The sequence below is a fragment of the Lycorma delicatula genome, chromosome 6 (assembly GCF_047948215.1).
Source record: "Lycorma delicatula isolate Av1 chromosome 6, ASM4794821v1, whole genome shotgun sequence".
Taxonomy (NCBI): Eukaryota; Metazoa; Arthropoda; class Insecta; order Hemiptera; family Fulgoridae; genus Lycorma; species Lycorma delicatula.
In genome coordinates this window covers 28,148,827-28,176,121 of record NC_134460.1, presented here as the reverse complement: position 1 = coordinate 28,176,121, position 27,295 = coordinate 28,148,827, and the positions used below count along the sequence as shown (strand labels likewise).

Sequence of the window (27,295 nt, the reverse complement as noted above, 5' to 3'; positions counted from 1 at the left end):
GTAGTTTTCTTCGTTTTTGAACGCCAGTCTTCCACCCCCTTTCCTACAGTATAAGCTTGCTGGCTGGTATCCTTGTCTTCTTCTTTAAGGTCTTGTAGAAGTCCCTAGTGTTATGCATCTTGAAGTCTTTCTCTATTTTTTCCAGTTGCGTCTTGTTATATTTCCGCTTGGTATACCTTAATGTTTTTGTTATTTCCTTCCTTTGTTTCTTAAATTTAAATTTATTTCATTTATCCTCAGTTTTGTTGGAATGCCAAAGTTTCCAAGCTTTTGCTCTTTTCTCCAGCGCTTTGTCACATTCTCCAAACCATTTGTATTTCGGTTTCCTTTTTGGTTTTGCTATCCATTTCATTGGCTTGGTAAGGATTTCTTTAATTTTGTTCCAATATTTTCCTAAATCTTGTTTGTTCAGTCATTCTAAATACTTTTCTTGATTATATCATAATGTTTCCATGCCTATTCTGGGTTTTCTTGGCGTTCTCAGTTTGGGTCTATTTCGTTGGAATTTAATCTTTGTTTCCAGAAGGTAGTAATTTGAAACCATATTGATTCCTCTTTTTGTTTTGACATTTAGAATTTCTTTTCGATTTCTGTTTATTATTGCTACATGGTCAATTTGGAATTCTCACATTTTAGGGTGTGGGGAGACCCACATTTTCTTTCTTTCTAGGAAGAGCTTTGTAGTAAGTTGAGGTTACAGTTTTAGGTTAAACATTCTGCAAAAGGAAATTAAACTTTCTCTTTCTATTTGTTCTCGTGTGGGCAGGATATTCTCCCACAGTTTTTTTTTGTTTTTTCCTTGCCTATTTGAGCACTGAAATTGCTCAAATTATTTATTATGATGTGCTGTAGGGGGTTTTTGTTGTTATTTCTTCAAGGAGTTCTCAAAGTTTCTTCACTTTTTCGAGAAATTTCCTATTATCTCTATTTATTGGGGCATGTGAGTATAACATAGTGTAAACAATTCCTTACGGCAGTTCCAAAGGTTAAACAAAAAAAAAAGCTGTTACTAAGCAATGTACACATGCACACACACACACAGTGCATCATGAAGTTCTCCCGGGACTTTCATAACTTATTCTACTCATGAAAATAATGGAAAAAGTTCATATAAATACATATCCTAAAATGCTTCGTTTGTGAGTTACGGCTAGTGAAAGATTTCGCTCGGATGTCAGCTACCCCACTGAAATGAGATCGTACTGAAATTTTTAGGAAGTTAATTAAGGAGCAGAATTAACGATTTCTTATAGTTTTGATATGAAAAATCGAATAAAATAGGTTCCAGTACCATAACTGCAGTAGTTTTTAAGAAATCCGAGATGAAAACCAATAAATTGGGGTAAAACACCCTGTTTTTATTTGACGTACAATAACTTTGTTTACTGCTAATAAAAACATAAAACATTTAAACAAAACTTGTAGAGAATTTAACTCTGAACAAAATAGTGTAAGATAAGTTGAAAAAATAAAGAAAAGTTAGAAAAATTCAAATTTTATTTAGAAACAGTACATCACAACATTTGTCAGAAAAGTACTTATTTAATATAAAGAAAAACCAAATTTTTTTTGGTGATATCAAAAAATCTGTAAAAACAAAATTTACTGTTAAAAATTGCTCTTAAAAAAATGGAAGTTACACAACACTTGTAGAGTAAAAATAAATAAATAACTATTACTTATATCTTAATCAATTAGCTTCTAAAGTTCAAGCAAACAGACCGCGTACGAATGTTAGGCGGCCGATTCACAAGCATATCCTGTAAATTCTGATGCTAAAAGAAAATACGCGACGTTAATAATATTCAGTAAACACCGGGTATTATATTTTACAAAAATTATATATATATTTTAAATTTAAAGAAATTGAGACATTTTATTTGAGCTTTTTATAAAATTTGTCAATTGTCCACAAACAGTAAAATTTCACTAATATCTTAGATTAGGTTTCTATGATAATAAACAAATAATAGATTCAATTCAGTTTTCGTCATCTGATTGCGAGAAATCCGTAGTGCTGTCAATATTAAGAGATAGAAAGGGAAGCAAAATTTTCTTTTCTATTATATTATCCAATTCCCAATAATTTGTATTTGGTTCAACAATATCCGTTACATGAATTATACAGTTTTTCCATTCTCGATGGCCTGTTTTATTGATGGCTTTTAAACATAATTTTTAACATCTGATTTTTTATAAGTAGTAGTTTTTGACGGTACATAACTTTTGATTTGTCCCCAAATTATTTCAGTTGGGTTCAGTACACAATGATAGGAATGTGACTTCCCAAAGCAGCTGATTTGGAAGTCGAGATTTCCAGCGTTCAAGTCCTAGTAAAGTCAGTTATTTTTACACGGATTTGAATACTAGATCGTGGATACCGGTGTTCTTTGGTGGTTGGGTTTCAATTAACCACACATCTCAGGAATTGTCGAACTGAAACTGTACAAGACTACACTTCATTTACACTCATACATATCATCCTCTGAAGCATTATCTGAAAGGTAATTACCGGAGGCTAAACAGGAAAAAGAAGAATTACACAATGATAGGGACCTAATCAAAGACACTGTATCGGTTTTGCCGCTGTATCTTGCTAACCCATAAATTTTATACACAATAAAATTACTTTTAATTTGCAATAATTGAATGTTAAGTTCAAAATTTGAACACAAGAACAAAAGAGTGATCATATGAAAACATCATGGGTTTTAATAGAACTGAGAAGACATAACGTTTGGTTTTAAAATTTTTGGTTACAATGACTACTACATGACAAATTAATTATACGGCGGCTAATATATGAGTAATGATTTTAATGTTGTGTAAAATATGACTACGTTGTGAATCGGCACTAATCCAATAGACGTGACTCAGCAGAATCATAACGAACTCACTAACACAAACGTAACGTTTGTTTATTCTTCACTGTACAAGCTAACTGAATGCAGTAGAGCTAAAACCTTTTTTTATTAATGACAGAATTAAATAAATTATTTAAAAAATTATTTCAAAGTTGGCAATAAAATAACAGCTGATCAACTGTATTACTGTTCAAATCATTCTGTAAGGTACATTAAGTATATCGGGTACTGTGAACTGTGCCGTCATTAGCGAAAGTTTTTTGTAAATTTTAGTTTAAACGTGATCGGTTTGCCATTGAAGTAATGCTGTACTTATTTACAATAGCGGAATACACAAATTCGGTATTTATTCTGGTTGTGTGTAATGCACACCTAATGTGTGGCAGTAGCTGCAGTAGAGTGTGAAATACGTTTTCCGAATCACTGAATTTCAGATCCCAAAACAATCAGCGAGACTTTTTGCAATCTTCAGAAAACAGGTTCACTACCTAGTATTCGTACCAGTTACGAACGATTAGTCCAACACGACGTTGTTATTGATGAAATTATTATCAGTGTTTTTCAGCAGTCAGTACACGACGTTTCTAAGAGAATCGTAGTTTCGCATTCCATCGTTTGAAGAACGCTTAAATAAAACAAGTCTTATCACTATCATCGCTTCTATTTTTATTACAGTTCTGCAACTGGTGTAATATAAATCAACTACTTTACAAGTATGTTTTGTTTTCCGACGAGGTAAATTTCACCCAAAATGTCAAGAACTTACGCAATAAGCATACAAATCCCAAATGGGCAGAAGTAAATCCTCATAAAACAATGGAAGCCAATTTTCATCACCGATTAGCATTAGCGTATGATTCAGCCTTCTTCACAACTGTTTGAACAGTTGTGTTCGAACCGTTCATCTTACCTGGCCAATTAAATGCTGAAGTTTACTTGCACTTTCTTCAGTAAGAATTGCCACAGCTGCTTGAAGATTTTCATCTAGCACAGACACGCAGAGTATACTTTCAGCAAGATGGCATGCCTCCCAACTTCACTTGGGCCATTTCCACTCACTAAATCATCATTTTCCTGAAAAATGGATCGGTCATGTAGGTCCACATTCCTGGCCACCAAGATCACCTGATCTAACAACTTTCGATTTTTTCGTCTGGGAATGGGTGAAAAATACTCTACTCAAAAGAAAAGTACATTCTCGTAAGGAAATAATTGTCTGCATTATGGATGCGGCTGAGCAACTTAAGGACAGCCCTGAAAAAATAAAAAGAGCAACAAAGGCAGTACAAAACTGTGCCAAGAAATGAGCTGAAAATGGTTGGCTCATTTTAGTTATAAACTGATATGTATAATGCACTTAGATCTAAAAAAATTCTAGATTTGTAATTTAATACCAACTAAAGATGCGGTATATCATGAAACCAGTTATTGGAAATTAATATATTAAATTTAACTTGCCTAATTACTGAGTTCTGATAGTTTATATTTTAGCAAATATTTATACACAACAAGAACACCAAAATCCAAATGATATTTAACCTACCAAATTCACTCAGTTCACCACAGGGACTAGCTGTATAATGCAAATTATTACTCTCAGAGATAGCAACTCTAGACTAGACTGGTGCAATTTGTATCTCAGATGCTTTATATGCATAACAGCAATTACAAAAGACTGAGTTAAATAGCAAATTATTGTACCATTTTCAGTAATGGACTTTATTCAGTAAGGAAAGTAAGTATCTATTTAATTAACAATAAAATCGAAGTACACATTTTAACATAAATATACAGACTTATAAATTTTCTGTTCAGCATGATGCTCAGTCATGTAACTTTATTAATGAAAAATGAAAGGAATATGAAGTTAACTTACAAGAATATTTCAAACTATTATGCTAATAAAACACACCCTTTCAATCTGAAGGCTGGGTTGCTAGCCACAATAACAAAAAAAACAAACAATTCTTTTTCTGAATTGAGTTAATTGCAAGTTTTAGTATAATTGCTGTTTATTCTGTTGTTTCGTATCAAATTTCTGTAATTAAGTTACTTTATTTATTACAACAATAAAGTTATACATTTTACTAATGAAAAAAAGCAATTATAAAATTTAGCAGTATAATATAAGGCACATATTTCTTTGTTTATACAATTGTTATTATTCTGTACTTATTCGTTATTTGTTGCCATGTACGTAAGACCCACAGGAACTGTAATAAATTTTTATGATTTATTACCACCTCTGAATTTTTATTTACATAAAATGGAATACTCAGCAGAAAGAAGTAAAACTTTGCCTTCATTACCCTGTACAATTTCAATTGCAATGTAAGTTTATTTAAACATTGTATCCCTTTATTTTTATTAATAAATTTATAGACCAATTTTATACATCTAATTTAAATATCTTTAAAGTTATTACTTATACAAAAAATTTACCTTGAATATTTTTAAAAGGCAATTTACCTGCATAATCAATGTAGCAACCAGGCTGAGGCCAAAATCCACCATTTGGAAAAATATCTCGATGCCCTAATGGATCTTGGAAACCAAGATAACCACCTGAAGTATGTACTACTTCAACTAGATCTGCATCATTAGGATCCAATCTCTCATCTTTAGGTTTTGCAGAATACAGTACTTGAGCAGGATCTAAAGCTAAAGATAAGATCATCAGTAATAATAATAATAATAATAATAATAATAATAAAACTATAGTTGCTTAGGATTCAAGATCAATAGTGGTTCTAAAGAAGGGCATCTCACAAAACTATGTTAAAGAGTTGTTTCCAAAAATACAGACAAATAAACAGATATTTTATTCACTACATCATTGTTCACTGCATAGATCATCATATCAGGGACAACAAGTGTACTGCACTAGCATTTGTAATGTTAATTCAGCATCAGCTGATTTAACATTTCTTCATTAAACTAAAAATAATGTAATGTAAAAAATAACCTTCTGAACTTTCTTTTTCCTGTTTAGCCTCCTATAATTACTGTTCAGATAATACTTCAGAGGATGATATGTATGAGTGTAAATGAAGTGTATTCTTGTACAGTCTCAGTTCGACCATTCCTGAGATGTATGGTTAATTGAAACCCAACCACCAAAGAACACCAGTATCCACGATCTAGTATTCAAATCCATGTAAAAAATAACTGACATTACTAGAACTTGAATGCTGGAACTCTTGACTTCCAAATCAGCTGATTTGGGAAGACTTTTTCAACAGTAGATCAACCCGGTTGGGTAACCTTCTGAACTAGTAATAATACATATAACTTACTATGATATAAGTAGGGAAATGACAGTATTTATTTTATGAAGAATCTGGAGTAAGTTTAGAATAATCAATCTTCTGAGAAAATCTTCTAAGAATTCTTAAAAATCCTTGGCAAAGAAGACATATTTCAGTCTAATCACCAAAAACCAAAAGTTTAAACGTTTAACCTAAAGAAGACCCCAGTTAGAAATTAGATAACATATCCATAACAAACCTGTTATTCGTTTAATACGTCCTTCAGTCACATGTTGTCCAATGAGGCCAGCAACATGTGCTCCAAGGCTAAATCCAATTATATGTACAGAAGATATATCCATACCAGATGAACGAGACATATGATCTAAAAATGCGGCAGAATGTTTTCCAACCCTAACAGTATTACTGCTTGCATATCCATACCATGGAGTAGCTGCTAATTTATTCCAGTCAACCATAAAAATGTTATAGTCGCCTCTGGAAATAAATGCTACAAAAATATTTATTATTAAAAAAATACTTTGAAACTTTAATAACTGCAAAGTAAAAAAAAAAGAGGATTAACAAATTCTTAGACAAATATAACCTGAAACACAAAAGAAACACCTAGAAATAAAAAAAAATGCAAACTCAACATCCCTACTCTAACATCTCTAAACAACTAAGAAAATCCAAGTGCATGTATACTGAGGAAAACTTTTTTTTCATTAAAATTACTTCTTATTTATTCATCATAAAAAATAAGTTCTTCATTGAAGAATTATATCTTACAAGCCACTTGACGAACAAAATTGACTTTAATGCTGAATTATAACTTGTTCTTTTCTGAATTATTAGGGAGAGTTGCAATTTATTTGTAGAAAACCAGTAGGAATTATGATAAATTACGCATAATATATATCTTATTTTGGAAAAAAAAACAATGTTTAAATATTTAAATCAGTTTTTTAACTGATATTAAAATAATTCTTTTAAATTTGTCTGATGTTCATTTTCAAAGTGATGGAGGTTTTTTTTAGGAAATTGCTACTTCAGCTAAGTAATAATGACTACTCAGAATAATCTATAAGTGGCAGTGAACGTATTAAAATTTATCACCCATCATTTATGATAATAAATAAGTACAGAAGCTTCAAATTAGACTAAAAGATGGTAAATTGAAAAAGCTGTTATTATAATACTACAAAATAAATGTTTAACTGTTAAGTACTCTATTCAGTAATGTTGAATGTCGTTATAGCTCCCTCCCTTCTGCTAACATGTGCACACATAAATATATACCAGGTGTGTAAATATGAAACCAGAATTTGCAAATTTTCTTTCTTTGATAGCTGACAAATATTTCAACTCACAACAATACAAGTTTCATACAACAGCATAGTTTTATTAGCATTGAACATGTTGAGTTTTGTATCTACAAACTATGATTTATGGACAGCATTGATTTTCTGTTACCATTTAAAACTATTGCAGAATTGCATCGAATGCTTGACAAAGCTTACAGTGGGCATGCTCTTGATAGATCACTGTGCTTTGAGTGGTTTAAAAAATTCAAAAGCGGCAATTTTGACATGAGAAACGAAGAACATAGAAGACCACCGAAAAACTTTGAAGACAGCAAATTCCAAGCATTGTTGGATGAGGATGACGCTCAAATGCAACAACTCGCAGATCAATTAAATGTAACACGAGAAGCCGTCTCCATTTGTTTGAAAGCCATGGGAAAGATCCAGAAGATGGGAAAATGGGTTCCACATGAACTGAATGAAAGACAGCAAGAAAACTGAAAAACCACTTGCGAAATGCTGCTCGCCAGACACAAAAGAAGGTCATTTCTCTATCGAATTATGACAGTTGATGAAAAGTGGATATACTTTGAGAATCCTAAGTGTAAAGGATCATGGGTAACTCCAGGCAAACCATCAACATCGATTGCAAGGCCAAATCGCTATGTAAAAAAGACAATGGTCTGTGTTTGGTGGGATCAGAAGGGTGTGAACTATTATGAGCTGCTAAAACATGGTGAAACTGTTAATACTGAAAGCTACCAACAACAAATGATCGATTTTAATCAAGCATTATGTGAAAAACTACCAGAATATCAAAAAAGGCAACACAAAATGATTTTGCTTTATGATAATGAACCCTCACACACAGCAAATCCGATAGGAAATGATTGAGGCGTTCATTTGGAAAATACTTTCACATGCGACATACTCGCCAGATTTGGCTCCGTCCGATTATTATTCATTTACATCAATGGGACATGCACTTGCTGAGCAGCACTTCACTTCTTATGAAAATATATGAAAATGGCTCAATGACTGGTCTACCTCAAAAGAGCAACAGTTTTTTTGCCATGGCATTCATAAATTATCAGAAATGGAAAAATATATGGCTAGTGATGGACAGACAATATTTAGAATAAAATATATCTTATCATTTTCATAAAATAAATGTGTAATTTCTATACAAAAATTTTGGTTTCATATTTACACACCTGGTATATATACATACACATACAGAGAACATTTTTTAGAATTACTGGTAATTTTTTTATTTCTCTCACCTTCATAAGTTAAGTTATAAAACTTCCATGATTTTCGTGCCATATTTTCAACAGTTTGAAAACTTTTCCTTACATTTCTGTAAAGCCTCTAGGCTTTTCATTACCAAAAATAGCAAAAGATAATCCTGCAAGCCTATTCAGTATCTAAAACCATGTTTACCATTAACACCTTCATTCATATTTTAATTAAATTACTGTGACAATAATTCAGAAATCAAGAAGTAAAAATAAATCAGAATTTACTCGTACTTAATTCATTCTAGTAATGAATTAATAAAATGTTATAATTTTAAGCAAACAATAAATACAAATCAAAATTAAAAGTTACCATCTCTAAGAAGAGGATACATAATTGATTCTTGTGCACTGTCCCCAAATCCATGGATAAGAAATTTTGTAGGACGTCCTGGCTTAAAATATTTAAACAATGGTAGGCATGATGAATTCATAGACCGTTTTTCAGCTCTTTTTGGATTTTGCCTGCCAACAGAGTTTTTTAAATTTTAATTCTTTATTTGAAGTTTACCATTTCTTCAAAGAAATTTCATTGATAGAAAATTATTTGTCAACAGTAGAATTAAATTTCAATTCTTATTGAGATAGCAATCTTGTGTTCTCTGTCTTTATGCTTTATCTGAGCAGTGGGCTACAACCTCATAACTCAAACATCAGTTATGAAGGTGAATAATGATTACACCAGTTGTATGATAATTTAACAATAAATTTTGTATCTAACAAGCATTCTTAAATTAATGAACAATGTGTATAATATGTAAAATCTGACTATCATGTTTAAATGAATTAAATATTTCATTTGAAATAGTTATTACTGTCAGTAGGGAGCAAAGACTAGAAATACATTAAAAAAAAATAATAAAGCTGTTAGTTGTAACAATGTGATGAAATTAAAGGACTATTATAGTTAAAGTTAATTAAGATCATCAAAATAGTCACATGACTGAGCAAAATACACTAATATAATTCATAATAAAACAAGCAGTGTCACTATGAAGGAGTTGCACAACAGCTATAGAATATATTTTGGAAGCATATTTCCATAGCCCACTAGGCTGGTCTATTGGTTAACTGATCATTGCAATCAGTTGTTTAAGAGCTGATTTTCAAATTCAGGAATGGTTGGCCTGAGTCTCTACAAGACAACATCTCATTTGTATGTCATACATATCATCCTCATCTGATCAGGTCGTAGGGAGAGGTTTGCTGATTGTTCACTAGTCATACAGATTGAAACACACACATTAATAAATAATATTTCCATGTACTTACAAAGTGGTCGTTTTACAAAAAAATTTTATTTTAACATTTTTTCACAGTGGTCAATGAGTATTATACATATTTAATTATGTACCATAGGGATTTAAATTTGTAAAATTAGTAAATTTATTTTACACTTCCAAATAAAGATCTTTATCAAGAATAATTACATTTCAGATCACTAATTTTATAATTGAATTATGAGTGTTTTCCATGTTTAAATAACCAACATGTATTTCATTTCTTTATAGGACAAGAAATGATACTTACTTCGTGGGTTATAATGATGAATAATTTCTACAATGAAGAATTATTTGTTAAATTTGCTTTTTTTTTAAGAAAATATTAATTCTTTAAGGTAATCTGACAATCTCTATGGTCATATCTGTAACCAACCTTTTGTAAATAACTTGTGCATTAACCCTTTTGAGACAAAGCTATCAAAAGTGTCAAAAAATTACTTCTGGGCTACGAATACTGCATATAAACCAAAACTGACCAATAGTAAAATTAACCATTTTATTAGCATTAACAATTATAACTTGGGACATTTTTAACAGATTTTAATAGATTTGCCATTAGAATTCTCATTAAAGCAACTACATATTAATAAAATACAACCCTTTTAATAAAAATATATATATTTTTTTTTATTTACAAAAAATCAAATAATTACATATAAAAATAAATTTATCTGATTATAACTGGTAGACAAAATATAATTTATTTATAGGAAACATTATCTAATGAGGAATTTTCTTTTGTACATTCTAACCAAATTACACTTCATTTGATTGAAGACAGAATTTTTTTTTTATACAGTTATTTATTACACCTATGCATAGGCTTACCATAATTTTACCAACATGCAAAATGATGTAATTTTCAAAAGCAATGTGCATTCTGTTGCTGCCAATAAATCCTGTGAAATATCTTGTTATAAAACACTTTTTTCTAATAATTTATACGTTTTTAAATTATATTTACAAACATATTTACACAATTTACAAAGAAAAGAATCTGTACTTATTAACAAATGTGCTTGCTATACAAATTACCCTTCTTTACATCTAGAACAACCTGTTCTGAATATCTTTCTGCCCTTTGCATAATTTGTACCTCTTACAGAACACACCCAACAAATTTTTTCATCTTTTGCTGGCAGCTTTTCCAAACCAGGTCACATTCCATGACAATTTTTTTTCTTTAAACTAATCTTCTGGAACAATATTAACAATGGAAACTATAAATTGGTATCTAGGAAAAGGCTTTCAGTTGTTGTCTGAGCAGTTTTCCTTATATTTGACGTAGAAATTAAAAACCATCCTTGCAAAAAGGTTAAAGGACACTTTTTTTCAGTACTTAATTGTCTTCCTTTCATCCAAGTAACAATGAAGCATTATATCAACAGAGTCTATACCAACCATATGCTTGTTATAATTCATAATCATGCTTGGTTTTGTCTGAGTAATATCCTTACAGTATCATCTTTTTGTTTGGGTTATGTCTTTGATTTCTGATTAGATGAAATTTGTAAACAAACCAGTATGGTACAGCACACAAGAATGAAGCTCGCTACGATCGGTAACAGCTGACATGACATGGTTGCTGTACCTCATAACATTAAATCGTGTTTAGAAATAAATAATATTAACTAAATAAACTTAAACTACAATTAGTTTCTTAATTTCAAATATTTTCTGGTCCATGATATCTAAAAATTATATTTTTCTATTATTCAACCGAAAAATATGGGTCCCGATCGGCGATATATCGACGGCTGGTTGTGTTAGTATATTTTACTATCGACGCCGTGTGTTTTTCGCCTATATTGCAAATGACGATATATCGTTGACTGGTCTTCCAAAGGGTTAATAAATATTCTTAAATGGTTTTAGTGCATGTAGAGATATATATGTAGAATGTAAATATACAGTGGCGATATGACTCCCATGTGGTCTAGTGGCTAGGATATCTGGCTTTCACCCAGAAGGCCCGGGTTCGATTCCCGGCATGGGAATTTTTTTTATAATTTTATAGAATTATGATATCTTTTTAAATTCCCTACAAATGACAAATAAACTAAGAATAAAAATAATATTTGAAGCAAGACTGACACAACATTATATTTTAATTAATGCTGTGTTAATTCAATTTCATTATGTTTGTTCATCATATGTTTACATTCAACAGGTGTTCATTATTCATTTTTAAATCTACACTTTCTGAAAATTTAATTTTGAGACTAAATTAATATATATATATATATTTTTTTTAAATAATCAAAGCTCACAGTGAGAAATATTAAAAATTCATCTCTTCATATGAAAATAATAGCAGTTCTTTTTTTGTTTTTTATTCAACCAGGAACTGTCTAAAAATTAAAACAAAATAATCTTCTTTACTTAGGCAGAGGTTGTCCATTAACTGTATAAACTGAAAGAAAGAGGGGATTTAATAAAATATTATTATGGGTATGAGGGGTCTAAAATTAATTTCAGATACTAATTTAATACTTACTCCTTGCAGAAAGATTTTCCACATTTTATAGGGAAACCCAAATCAAATTAAAAGTTTTACAATAGATTTCTATTTTCAAGATTAAAACACAGGTAAAGTGTAATTAAAAAGTTATAAAACAAATTTTAAAATCATTTCCAATGATTTGATTTTTATTTACAGAAAGAGGATAATAATTCAATTTCTACCAGAGATATATAAACCTAATGTACAGAAGTTAAAAATAAAATAAAATTCTGCTGCATTTAAATGTTTATATTAAAATAACTAAATCATTTTTATTAAAAAATTATTCTAAATTTAAGGAGTCCAAGTTGTAATATTTTAAAAATACTAATACTACAGGTCAAGTGTTGTTTGTTTAAAACATATACTTTCATACAAAAAATAAACTGCTGCCAGTACACCGGCACGAAACATCTTTTACTTTTCCTACTTTATTTATTATAAATATATCCTTTTAAACACTATTTGCAATCACAATTAGAAAAAAACATTAATTTTTAGAGACTTTTAATTGGTTCTTTTTTGATGATGATTAATTCACCAGATAAGCATTAAATTGTGCATGGGTCTATGGAATGTTAATTTTGCACCAAATGAAAAATGGCTTGCCTGTTCAGGATTAAAATCCAGGACCTTCCAGTTGAAAGATTGAGATACTAACACTTCAACTTGCATAGCAGAAATATAATTAAAAAATGGAAATATTTAAGTAATGACTTAAACACTATTTATTCACGATTAACACTTAAATACTACTTATTTACAACAGTATATAATAAGTAGTTGCAAATCTAAAAATCATTCAGTTTTTGTAAATAAGTTTTTGCTTCATATTTTTAAATATTTTTCTTGAAATAAATATTATGTAAGAACTGAGGGGGAGGAGGTCTTCTAACACCTGACAGCAACTTGTGCAAAACAAGAACGTGTTAAAACCATAATTTTATGCTTACATAACTTATGGATAGCTCCTTTATCAAAAATAAGGTAATTTCTACATAGATAACAATTATGCAAAAATAGTCCAAATTTCTACAATAGATCAAAAAATATTTATGTTACTTGTATTTTGATAGATATTTTTATACATTTAAACAAGCTTTTTATCTGTAGATATTTGTATTTTCTTTACATTCTATACATTTTTGAAATTTATATAATTTCAGAACTAAAACATTCAAACATGTAAGAGTTTTTAATGCATTCTAAAAATCATACCTACTTGAAAGTGTATGAATTATTCAGTTACCTACATAAAAGTAGATTGAACTACATAATTTAAACTCTGTCATAAAGACCTACACAACAATTAAACTCATTAGGATCAAAAAATAAAGATACTCTTCTCTGAAAACAAAGATTTGTAGAATATTAGCTAAATTCCGATGCATTAGGAAGTTAAAAATATGCATCAAAGAATTTAAAACTGTATTTTATAAAAATGTTGTTAGTCAACAACACAAAAAAATAAGAGTAATCGTAGTTAGTAAATTTCATACCTACTGTATAGATAAAAATCAATTTCTTCAACCTTAGCATTAGATTTTGGAGTAAGACCTGACAAAATTGCCAGATCAATATCCCCTTTACTGTTTGGAAGAATCATCCACTTAATGGAATCACCTGTATTAGAAACAGATTCATTTTCGTCAACTTTTTCATATACTTCATATCCATTTATTTCACCTTCATTTACTTCTTCAGTTACTTCATATTTCAGTTGCTTCTTTCCTTTAAAATATTAAAGTATATTTTATAAAAAAAAATGTTACTTTAGTAAACACACTCAGTTAAAATAAACATAGCAAAAATAGTCCAACCTAAGTGATTAATAAAAGTTAATGAATAAAAATATTCTGAAAATAGGTAATAAACATAGTAACAGAAAAAATTAAATTAAAAAAAAATACAAGGTCAAGTATGACAATGTGACCACCACCTTTATTTGATAAAATATATAATATAAATATTATTATGAAAATTAACTGTGTAACATAAACTTAACTTAGCAGTACACATGACAGTCAATGATGAAACAAAATAAATCACAAATTAAAATTAACAGATATAAATAGTAGCCTACAATAAAAAAAAAAAAATTCTTGACTTCACCATCACAATAAGCAACCGAATAAACACACACTTTAATAATATATAAAAACTAAAAATCACAGACTAACTTATGCAGAACACCTCAAACCACTCACCTATTATATATTACATAACAGTACAAAGTAGTCATGGCTTCCAGTTTGAAACCTTTCAATTAGAAGTTTATAAACTTCTAAAAGCAAAATTTATGTTTAGAAGTTTAGGAGTTTGATCCAAACACTACTCAACACACTTATGTCATCTGATGATCATTAGAAGTTCACACAATAAAATAACTAGCACATACATAGATGTAACACACATTCATTTATTCAATCCTTTACAAAATAAATGCTAATAAAAACAATAGCAAAGATAAATAAAACAAAAAATATATCACAAACACACAAGTGCTTAAACAAAGACTTTGAGGAAACAGTTTAAAATATTAAATTGAAATTAAAATAAATGGGTTAAAAGTTAGTCAAACTGTAAATAAAAAAATTTAGAGAAAAAATAACAAGTGGCTCATGTTTTCTCATTTTTTCTAAAAGGGTTTACTTTATTCCAGACCCAGAGAAATTTATAATAAAACATAATATTTTTAGTATAATAAAAAGATATTTACAAGAGAAAGTCACATGATGTCTGAATTGATGTCTGAATTCAATTTTTCTCTGATATACATATTTTTTTTTTATTCATGTAAATATTTATATTGATTAATAACCTGTTAAAATATTCATACACACTTTTACAATTCATCTACTACCAATAATGTAAGTAAAACCATAAATATTTCTTACCTTCAGCAGAATCTGTCAGGAAAACAAGCAGTAAGCAACAGAAATACAAAAATATATTCAGCATTACATTAATATCAAAGCACTTGTTCTATAATCTAATAGATTAACTGAAGTCAACCTACAAACACAACACATAAAAGCTAAATAAACACTATATGCATTATTTTATAAACTTAAACTTTTATACCCAGAAACATTTATGAATAATGTATTAACTGTACAATGATACCAGGTGCTATCAAAGAAATAAACAGGTCAGTAATTTTGAATTCTGTATGAAAACAGGTTTCAAGGTTTAAGTGATAATAACAAAATTACTCAAAGTAACTTTTTTTAATAATGGAAAACACTTTTTTTTAGGAATTAAAAATCAATGTATGTATCAGTCTGCTTTTAACTGTATTTCTGCACAAAGTACCTATTCAGAACAGTTTAGAGAAAACATTGTTGTTAATAATGACACACATGCAATTACTCTATATATATTTTCTTGGTTTCATTATAAAATGAAGTTAAAATACGTTTATATTAAACTAAGGCAGATTAATTACAACACACTTGGGTTCATACTAGTTGAAGCTTTTTTTTTGCTCTTCCATGCTTCTTATTAATCCATAAGATAAGATTTAAAAAATAAAGTAAAGTAAAATCCTTTTATTACATTGCTAACCTCTGAAAAATTGTTTACAAGCAAGTGAACTGATTACCAGGTTTGTAACAATTAATTTTGCAACTTGAATGGTCCTACTTCAACACCAAAACATCTGATATAGAGGTACAAATCTGAAATCGTTACGCCTATCCGGACTAACATGACAACAATTAAAACATTTGTTCTGTTTAGATTACTACATTTATGAAGATTTAAATGAAAGTGCAAACTCAATTGTTAGTATGAATGGCAATTAATCCTCTATTAGTTTGGAAATTTAAATATTATGTGGTAATCTTTTGTGTTTACACCCTACACAACACCAAATGGTTCCCCTTCCAATGGTTCCTATCTATCTATCCTCTTTGATCTAATTATACCCTATATTTTTAACTTTAATTCTAACCTCCTTTCTTTTTCTCTTTTATTGGCCTCTGTTTCTCAGAACAAACACAATATATTCTTCCCTCACTTAAATTTTATGTAGGAAGGCTTTACTAGGCTTGTAAAAATTTCCTCATTTCTAATTCAGATCCACCCATTTTCATTGAACTTAACTTTGTGGCATAGAATAAAACAGCCAAACAATTAACCACTTCTTCAAGCACATACAGACTGAGAGGTAAAAGATAATAACACAGAAATCAATGTTGTTAGTTCTCAATTAGAAAAACAAAAATGACCCTTTACACTTTGATTTTTCCTCATATAAGTAACGAGTCATCAAGAAATTACAACCATAATAATACAACAGCATAAAAATAATACATTTAACCAGTGCACACTAGTTTTTAACAAAATTTTACATCAGAGTGTATTTTACTTGCATACTGTGAAGAACATTAACTGTTGTTTTTTCTTTAATATCATAGGTTTTTAAAATAAGTCTGACAAACTAAACAATTTTTCAACTCAAATCAAATGAAAATGTGGTAATATCATCAGAGTGTATCAACAAAGTTTATATATAAATTATAAATAAATTTATGAGTACGTATATCACACAGATAATATAATATAGAAAACCTAGTTCGTTGAGGAAAACATCAATTGAATAGAAAGCAACAATTAAAAATGTTTTAATGATTTTATTGAAGGATTTTTTTGTCTCTCAAATATTATATACTCTTTTATATTCAAAGATTTTGTACTAAATTAGTCCAAATGTAAGATGAGATTACAATGTGAACTCTTGAGAGATATAGAATTATTAGAATTGCTTTCAAAACACTGGAACGTTTTCTTTGTTTTATCATTTTAAAGGATTATCACTAAGTCATGCTGTTGAACAAATTTTTTTAACGGACTTCCAAAAAAGAAAGTTATGCTTTTTCAGATCTTTTTTAATTTTCAACTATTAAAATTCAGCACCAAATTTAAAAAAAAAACTTTTTTTTGAATTTGGCTTTCAATATTGAAAGCCGGATTTAAAAATGAATTTCTTAAATAGTTTGTATACTTAGTTTTTTAGTTGTATTACTATTTAAAATACAGATAAGCCTATAAAAAAAAATTACTGTCTGTAAAAAATATTGCTTCTGAAAATAGAAAGACTTGAACAGAAATCGCCCGCAAAAAATAACCTGCTACTTAATAAAAATACAAAAAGAAATATAAAGCAAGAAACTACAGAAAGAGACGTTAGCAAACTTGAGCTAATGTTCTCTGAAATGAGAGAATATCTTACTTGTTTACCTTAGGTTTTACAAATAATTTTCCTGAATCTTCACTTGATAATACTTTGAATATTTGCATGACATTAACTTATGTATCAGACAGATGCTACTGTGAATATACCTTTACATAGTGTCAATTCATTACAAAGCTATGAACTTGCTTGAGCTATAAAGGTGCTATATTAGTTTTCATAATGTAAATAAAATTGATTTTTATTTGAGAAATTATTTAACTTATTATCATAAACACAAACAATAAAAATTAAATTATTGAAGCTAAAATAATAAATGAATCCGTTTGCTTTATTTATAAGAAATTAAATCGGTTTATCATTTCAACAGTCATTAGCCCTCGTCACACTCTTTAAAATGAGGTTTAAATCACCATCAGGTTCATATGTAAGGGTATAAAGGGCCCTTACATTTTATTTTAAAAAACCAAAAAAAAAAAAACATTTAGGCATTCGCATATATTAAAACACTGAAAACACTTACAGAGTATACAGGGCCCTGATTTTAAAATGAAAAAAAATAAATAAAGCACAAAATAAAACAGAAAATGAAAAAGAATGCCTTCACAGTAACAATCCGTAGAATTTTTTTTCCTTTTAGTGGAATTATGTTCTGGATTGATCTTTGCAAGGCTAAATCCAAATAACTGTAAAATTAAAAATGATTTTATCATGTGTAATGAACACATCATTTTAATGTTTAATGAGTATCAAATTTAATAAAATGATGATAATATAAAAAAATAATGTATTTCAGTAAAATTAAAAAGATACTTCAGAACTCAAAGTGCTACATGAAATGCAAAAAAGTAAGTTAAAAACCCAGTAAAAACAAAAATTGATAAAAATGTATTTCCTATTGAAGCAAATAAACTATTTTATTTCAATAATATTAAGATTTTTTAAATAGTATATTCATTTTTTTTAGTACATCTTAGTGCGGATGGAAGCAGTCCTGATAGTTGGACATCTGTAAAATCGGCATTCAGTTAAAATTGGTGTCCCATTGTATTAGCATGTAAATTAAGATTCTGGAACAAAAAAACAAATGATTTAACTTATATTCTGAAGCTTAAATTAAAATCACATAGCATGTTTTGAATTACCAATATTTTAAATTCTTCATACTTCTGACAATCATAAGTTTTGTACTCTTCAGTATTGATAGTATTTTTGAAAAATCTGCTTTTTAATTAAATAAAGAAGTAAGAATTTTATGTTTACTTAATTTTACATGTCTTTTAGCTTTCAAGCCCAGAAAGGCATGGCATAGCATGAAGTAGTTATTTTTATGAATGGTAAAAAAAACAACAAAACAGCTGGTGAATTTGGTTTTTTATTCCATTTGCACTAAAGATTTTGTTTGTGATCATTCAAAGTTATTAGAAAAATAAAGCAGGGGCTTGTTAAATGATAGCTTCCTACATTCAGTAAGCAGTTTTCATATTACTTATCATTTGTGTTTGAGGAATTTTTTTTTATAGTCAAACCTTCAGTTATCATTGAACAAAAAGGTGTGGGACAAGGTGGTGACATGATTTGTACACATAGAAAGAATTAAAAGTTTTCTTCATTAAATACTGGTGCTTTTTCTAAACAAAAGTTATCAGTGAGGTTGATGATATGCCCATTTTCCACCTTGCAGTATCAGTATATACCTCTTCTATATCCTTTGTGCATAAAATATTTGTTTGCGCTCACATCTGATTATGGATGACTGTAAGAGGAAATGTAAAGTTCATTTAAAAAAAAAAAATGATCTATTATAAACACCAAAACTATTATAATAAATATTATTTCTTAATTACATATATGCAGTGATTTAAAAAAACTTATGCAGATGTTATCTGATCAAGTATATTCAGACACCCACTATTTCAAAACTTACTAAAATGAATAAAAAGTCGTAGTTGCAGCCAGTGAAACCAACATTTCGATCCCTCTGAAAGTTCCTGTACCTAAAGTTTTACCTTTGTGGACTGGAGAAAGTACAGCCGGTGGTAAGCTACCAAATAAGCCTCCTATTAAGGGAGCCCACACAACCACCTCTGGGATGTCACCTGCAACTTCCCATTTTTTTAAATCTGCTCCTCCAATACCAAGTTTACTGGAGGTTATGGTAGAGAAACCGCCCGATCCCAGGGCATCGGATACTCTTAAAATAAAAAATTTGAAAAAGAAAAACCGGATCATCTATAACTAATTTTGTCATATGTTTACCTGTATTTTTGCATCTAACTTAACTTTATTTATGAGCATTATTCAGTGGAATGTTAGAGGTCTTTGGTTCTACATTGAAGATGTTAAAGTGTTGATGCACGTACATAAACCATTAATAATGTACTTCTAAGAAACACATCTATTACAGCAAGATGCGGTAACACTCAGAGGCTATACATGTTAAGAGATACAACTGTCTTGTTTATAGTAGAGAGAGTGGTGGTGTTGCTGTTTTCATGCGGAACGAGGTGTTACAATTAGCTACCCTCATTCCTGCTGTTGCTGTAAAAATCTCAGTCCCCTTTGAATTCCCCTTTACACTGATACAAATCTGCAATTTCTATCTCTCGCCAAACTCTGAGTTCAATGCTTTAGAAATGTCAAATTTCCTCTTGCAAATCCCATCACCGTCTTTAATAATAGGACACTTCAATGCCCACCATATTTCCTGGGGCTCATCTTTCTGCTTCTCTCGAGGAAATATGATAATCAGTGAGACAAGAGTTGGACCTTTATCTATTGAATGATGGGTCATACACATTAATCATCACTTCTGGTACACTGTCAAACATCAACCCCTCCTTTTGCTCTCCAAATTTACTCCATCATCTTAATTGGTCTGCTTGTGACGACCTTCACAGCAGTGACCACAGGCCAATTACTATAGTTTTTGATGTCGACCACAAGATGAATAAAAAGACCACGCAGATGGATTGTTGAAAAGACAGATTGGAACAAGTACCATATAGCCTTCCCATTACAATATGATGGTAGTGAAGATGCCCTTGAAAAATATACTTCTTTTACGTCTCTGATACTTGACAATGATAATAGATATATCCCACAAACATCGGGAAACTCAAGACATCTTTCTATTCCTTGGTGGAATCCTGATTGCCAAAATGCTATTAGCAAACGACAACAAGTACTATGCAAATTTAACCGTAGGCCTACAAATGAATAGGTTGGTGAATTAAATCACCAGATGTATTTACTCCTGTCCGCAAAGGTAAAACTTTGTGCAGTGTGGAGAGGAGGAGAGCCCCCTGCACGTCTACTTCAGATGTCTACGTTTCAGGGAGAGTGAAAGGAGTTATTAGACACTATGGGCTATGGAAATATATTCCAGCCAGAAGACACTCAGTGAATATTAATGAGCGGAAAGGACGAACGGACTGCGTGGATTGATATGCTAGAAAGGTGACAGACAAGCTCCGTCTATGGGAGGAGTTTGGGCAGAGAAGAAGACGTCGGGGATGCTGGGCTGGACAGGTCTGCAGCTGAGTGCCTGGGGGGCTCCTACGAGCGTGCGGGGGTCGCCTTGGTGCGTTGAGGCCATGGACACTCCACTCCCTACCTGAGCGTGTTGCCCTCATCACTGAAGCAACAACTGATGACTGTTATGGGTAAGTATGAGAGTTGAGAGCATGTTTTGCTAGGCGTATGTGAGTGTGTGTGCATGGCGAGTGAACATGTGGTTGATGGGCGCCTCTTCTGATAGTGCCTTTCGTGCTTGTTGTTTCTCTTCCCTTGAGTTTTTGCAATGTCTGTGTCTGTGAATTTTGTGATGTGCTTGATGGTATGGCTTTGATGTCTTCTTGTGGTGACCAATTGCGTGTGTGGGGGCGTTAACCTTCTACACTTGATTGGTTTCACTGGCTGCAACTATTGACTTTTTATTCATTTTAGTAAGCTCTGAAAGAGTGGCTGTCAGTGAAGACACTTGATCAGATAACATCTGCACAAGTTTTTTTAAATCACTGCAGGATCCACATATTTGGTTATATGCATTTAAAGGAGCTTTGATAGATGTTGCGGTGGCAAAAGAGTTATCAGGTTTAACTAAGTTACGAGAGTTGATTAATTTTCTATATTCTCTTCATGTGGCTGGAACGGATAGTTTCTGCTCTCTACAGATTCTGAGAATTGCCTTCTCTTCTTTAAAATTTGGCAATCCCGGGAGTGAGCTGTATGTGATCCACTGCATACATTTCTCGTTTTCCTGGCAATTAGTGTCACTGTGTCCTTCCTCAGCACATCGAGCACAGATCTCTGTTTTTGAGCAAGACATAGTAGTGTGGCCATACCCTTGGCATTTAAAACATTGCCATGGGTTGTGTATGAATGGTCGTACTCAAACCGATAGATAACCTACTTTTATTTTCTCTGGTGGTAACGGAAGTTTAAATATCAAAATAAGGGAAGGTGTAGGTTCTTCCACTCCGCTTTGCCTTTTCATTATTCGCTTCACCTCCACAACTTCCTGAGTACGAAGCTCACTAGCTATTTCATTAATTTTCATCTCCAAAAGATGACACCTCAGCTAATATTTAAGGATTTGTGGCATACCTTTATGTTTATATTACCGATATTGGTAAGACGTAAGAGGGATCGGTGCTATTCATCACTAACCGTCTCAACCAATATTGATCCATCTCTTAACTTCCCAACGTTTTTCGGTGAACCATCTGAACCCGTTATAACTTTATTTATCAGGAATGGTGAGACCTTTTGAAGGGAGCCTCCTTCCCGATTGTTCTTAAGAACAATAAAGTGTATATTTTTATACAGTGGATGGGATGCAACACTATTCACAGTATTTTCATCCATGTAGTTTTTATCCTCATCGTACAATGCCAAATGAGGTCTTTTCACATGACAAGGTTTGGTATTTTATTCAGATAGACCACCAACCATCATACAATTATTTTGTGGATTTGAAATCTTGGTTCCCGAGTACCGGCAATATAACGGACCACTCCAGCAGATCGCACGTGTACTGGAGCTAGACCTAATTACAACTGGGTTTGCCCAGGTGCCCAGAGGACAACGTTTGAGACTCACTACATAGAGACATTCACCAGTCAGCACGATAGTTTCCACTTTGGGTTACAGTTGCATTTTGTAAGGTGTTGCAACGTCACTGAGTGTAAGTGAAAGAGGAAATAGTGTAGAATGTTGTTGCGTAGTTGTGTAGGGGTATATGTTGTAATTTGTGTAGGATCCTTGGTGATGTATATGTGTGTAGTGTAAAATGTTGTGGCTGCTCTAGGTGTAGTGGGAAGAAAGACTGCAGAGGATAGGGCCGTGGGACACCAACCCCCAAAGTCTTAAAGAATAAGACTTCCTGTTGGGGTTATATTATATTGACCTTAAAATGCATTGTGGTTGTGAAATAACCATGTGTATTTATATATTTATTTATATAACTTCATATGTAATTAAGAAATAATATTTATTATAATACAGTTTTGGTGTTTATAATAGATCATTTTTTTTTTTAAATGAACTTTACATTTCCTCTTATAGTCATCCATAATCAGATGTGAGCGCAAACAAATATTTTATTCACATAAAGGATATAGAAGAGAGACTGATACTGCAAGGTGGAAAATGGGCATATCATCAACCTCACTGATAACTTTTGTTTAGAAAAAGCACCAGTATTTAATGAAGAAAACTTTTAATTCTTTCTATGTGTACAAATCATGTCAACACCTTGTGCCACACCTTTTTGTTCAATGATAACTGAAGGTTTGACCATAAAAAAATTCTTCAGACACAAATGATAAGTAATATGAAAACTGCTTACTGAATGTAGGAAGCTATCATTTCACAAGTTTCTACTTTATTTTTCTAATAACTTTGGTGATGAATGATCACAAACAAAATCTTTAATGCAAATTGAATAAAATACCAAATTCACCAGCTGTTTTGTTTTATTTTACCATTCATAAAAATAGCTACTTCATGCTACGTCATACCTTTCTGGGCTTAAAAGCTAAAAGACATGTAATATTAAGTAAAACATAAATCTCTTACTTCTTTATTTAATTAAAAAGCAGATTTTCCAAAAATACTGAATGCCGATTTTACAATGCCCACTATCGGGACTGCTTCCATCCGCACTAAGATGTACTAAAAAAAAAATTAATACACTATTTAAAAAATCTTAATAACATTGAAATAAAATAGTTTGTTTGCTTCAACAGGAAATATATTTTTATCAATTTTTGTTTTTACTGGGTTTTTAACTGACATTTTGCATTTCATGTAGCACTTTGAGTTCTGAAGTATCTTTAATTTTACTGAAATACATTTATTGTTTTATATTTTCATCATTTTATTAAATTTGATACTCATTAAACATTAGAATGATGTGTTCATTACACATGATAAATCGTTTTCAATTTTGCAGTTATTTGGATTTAGCCTTGCAAAGATCAATCCAGATAATAATTCCACTGTATTTACAGTATGTAGCTAGTAAAAAAAATTGTCAAAAAGAAATAATGAAAACACAATTTTTTATCCTGGTAATCTATTTATTATTTATTATTAAATAAGTATTCACCACATAATATACTTTTAAGACTTGTAGATAAAGAACATCAATGCAGTAATAAATTATGGAAACATATGATAAATTATCACTTACTGTAATTATAAAAATTAAAACAGAAATATATTGATTTTATCATAAATATAATTATTTACATTTTTCAAATTAATTTTTTGAAAGATTTTTATCATAAAGTAGTAATAAAAATTAACCAATCAACACATAAGAAATATTTAAACTATACTTTTAATAAATAATATACATGATACCATATTTTAAGTAAAATATGCATGACATATTAATAAAGTACACCATTATCACAGCCATATTATTTTTGGTAAAATAATAATTATAATACAGATAATTTTTACAAAGCAATGTTATTAATCATTAACATTTTAAAATATAAATTTAAATCATGTAAAAAATTAATGGTATCATGTAAAAAAATAAATATTCTTTAATAATTATATATATGTTAACTATATATGCATTAATGCAGATTAACGCCATAAAATATACTTACTGTATACGTATAAACTGTAATATTTATAAAAGAAAAAAATTATAACTTAGAAGAAGTAATTTACAATTAATACAAATAACCTCAAACTATATCTTACTTGAATTTTAGTAAATGAAAACTCACTACCACCTTGTATTAATCTCATTAATTCATGCTTAATTCGCTAAAGATTAACATTTGAATCTGAAGTACTGATTCACACAGCAATACTGCAGCATACAACACAGTATATAATTATACAACCAAAATGTAAAAAATTGTTTTTTACCATATCTCATGCTCATAAAAAAAGGAGCAAAACAATGATAACTATCTTATTAAACTAGATATAAATGATAGACAATGATCCAAATTTTGTAAAATGAGATATAACTTGGGATGGGAAATACTACTTTTGGACCCTTTCGTAGTGGAATATACAGGTATAATTGTATACTAGTTAAACAGTAATGAATTTCATTTTATTACAGTAGTTTTTTTTTTTTATGAGGAAGGATAAAATAAATATTACAATAATAAGCACAAGTTCACTCAATTAATATGTAAAATGGTAAAAGAATAAATTATCAAAAGGAAAAGCAAGTTACCCGTTTCAATCTGTTAGATGCAATGTTTTTCATCCTAAGATAAAAATACAACAGAAAAAGAATGAAGTATTCAATCTACAAAAGTTTTAGTTGAATTTCATGTAATGTACATTTATGGACAATATTGTGGAATGAGAATAAGCAAATTACAGAAAATCTTAAAAGGATAAAAATGATGTTTAAGAGAAGAAAAGTCATAGAATGGACATAACTGAAGAAAAATTGACTAATAAGAAGCTGTAAAACACAAATGTTACATTATGTTATACCAAAACAATTACAGGAAAACTGACATGTGACACACTGAAAGTGGGATAGTCATGCTCAAAAGCGGTACCATGTTAGACATGTTTTAATAAATATGGAAAAATGAAGTGGTTTTCTGTGTAGCCTTCTTCACCAAGCTAAGTATATAATATTATATCATGTTGAACTGTCTTCATTTCCAAGATCACAGTGACTAGCTATATATTAGTCATCATTATTTTTAGAAAAAGTATATCTTATTAATGTCTGCTGTAACATAAATGTACTACAGATCATACCATACCTAAGACCAAGACAACATTGTTGTAAGCAACAAATGAATGTGATTCATACAATTTTTCACAAATTAATTTTATATAATATAATAAAGGTCAGTTTCTGCAGCTTACAGATTTAAATTCTGAACAGGTGTGGAATTTTGATTTTGCAACTGGTATTAATCATTTGATATATTATTATTCAATCGTTGTTTGGTCCACATTTCTATTTATAATCAGAATAATGGTGTTGAGTATACTAAACAAGAACTTTTATGCATCAGTGTTTATGGGAAAATAACAAAAATGACCATGAAGAATTTCTCGCAAAATTTTCTAATTTCCGCTAATGAACATTAGTGTAAGCTGAAAATAGAATTTGAAAATACTAGAGGTACTTCACACCCTAAAACTAGTTACACTAAAGAAAACAACTTGTTAGAAAGACATTTAAGGGCAAAGAGCCCTTAAACTTCAACACTAAGATTTTCAAGTGACTGGAACACAGAATAAGTTTATGAAATCAGATCCTAGAATTATTGACAATTAAGAGGCAAGATTACTTCATGTAGATGATTTTGAGAAGGGTGGAATTTTATAAGGAACTAATCTCCCCTCTAGCTCAATGATACAGTCTGATGATGCATACTTTAAATTGAATTGCCTTGTAAACTGTCGTAATTGCTTTTATTGTTCTAATGAAAATCCTTACATAATTCTGAAGAAATTTAATGTACCTGGAATTCATAACTGGAGTGGAATCACAAAAAACGTTTGTTTTTTGAAGAACCGTACTTCTTCAACAAAAGTGTAACAGGCAATTTATACCTTGAGATGTTACTTCCAAGTTATCATACAACTCTTCACATAAAACCATTCCTGTTTGGCAGCTCCTCACTATGCTCTTAAAGGTAGAGAGAGATTAGCTCGATCAAACTTTTACTGGATAGACAGGACACAGATGAATAATCGAATGCTCACCATATTCACATGATTTGTGATGTCTTTTTTTTTGTTTTAGGAAATTCAAACATATTTTCTTCAAATCCTAATGACCTGAACACCCTCAATTTTCAATTGAAAACTTGGCTGATTTTATAATTCAATGGTTAAGCAACTGCCACTAATTCTTAAAGGCAAAATGCTTCTGATGTGTATTAAACAGGTATTATAAAAAACACTTTTAACTTTTTCATTAACTGTTTTCTTAAGAAAATAATTAGGGAAACTGACTATTAGCCCAACCAATAAAATAAATTATTACATTAATAAAAATAAGTAAATTAATTAATAAACAAATAATTAACAGATTAAATAAATAAATTATCCACTTTTTGGAAAAATAAATAGTAAATTA

The 27,295-nt window shown here is 30.1% G+C and overlaps 1 non-coding gene and 1 pseudogene across 1 annotated transcript; one reads left to right on the top strand and one right to left on the bottom strand.

The window, feature by feature from the left end:
- LOC142326597 (uncharacterized) overlaps positions 1–22,394 on the bottom strand; it is a 124,061-nt pseudogene extending 101,667 nt beyond the window's left edge.
- On the top strand, positions 11,926–11,997 carry TRNAE-UUC (transfer RNA glutamic acid (anticodon UUC)). Its single transcript has one exon. It is a non-coding gene; the product is annotated as a tRNA-Glu (tRNA).
- Positions 22,395–27,295: the final 4,901 nt, after the last annotated feature.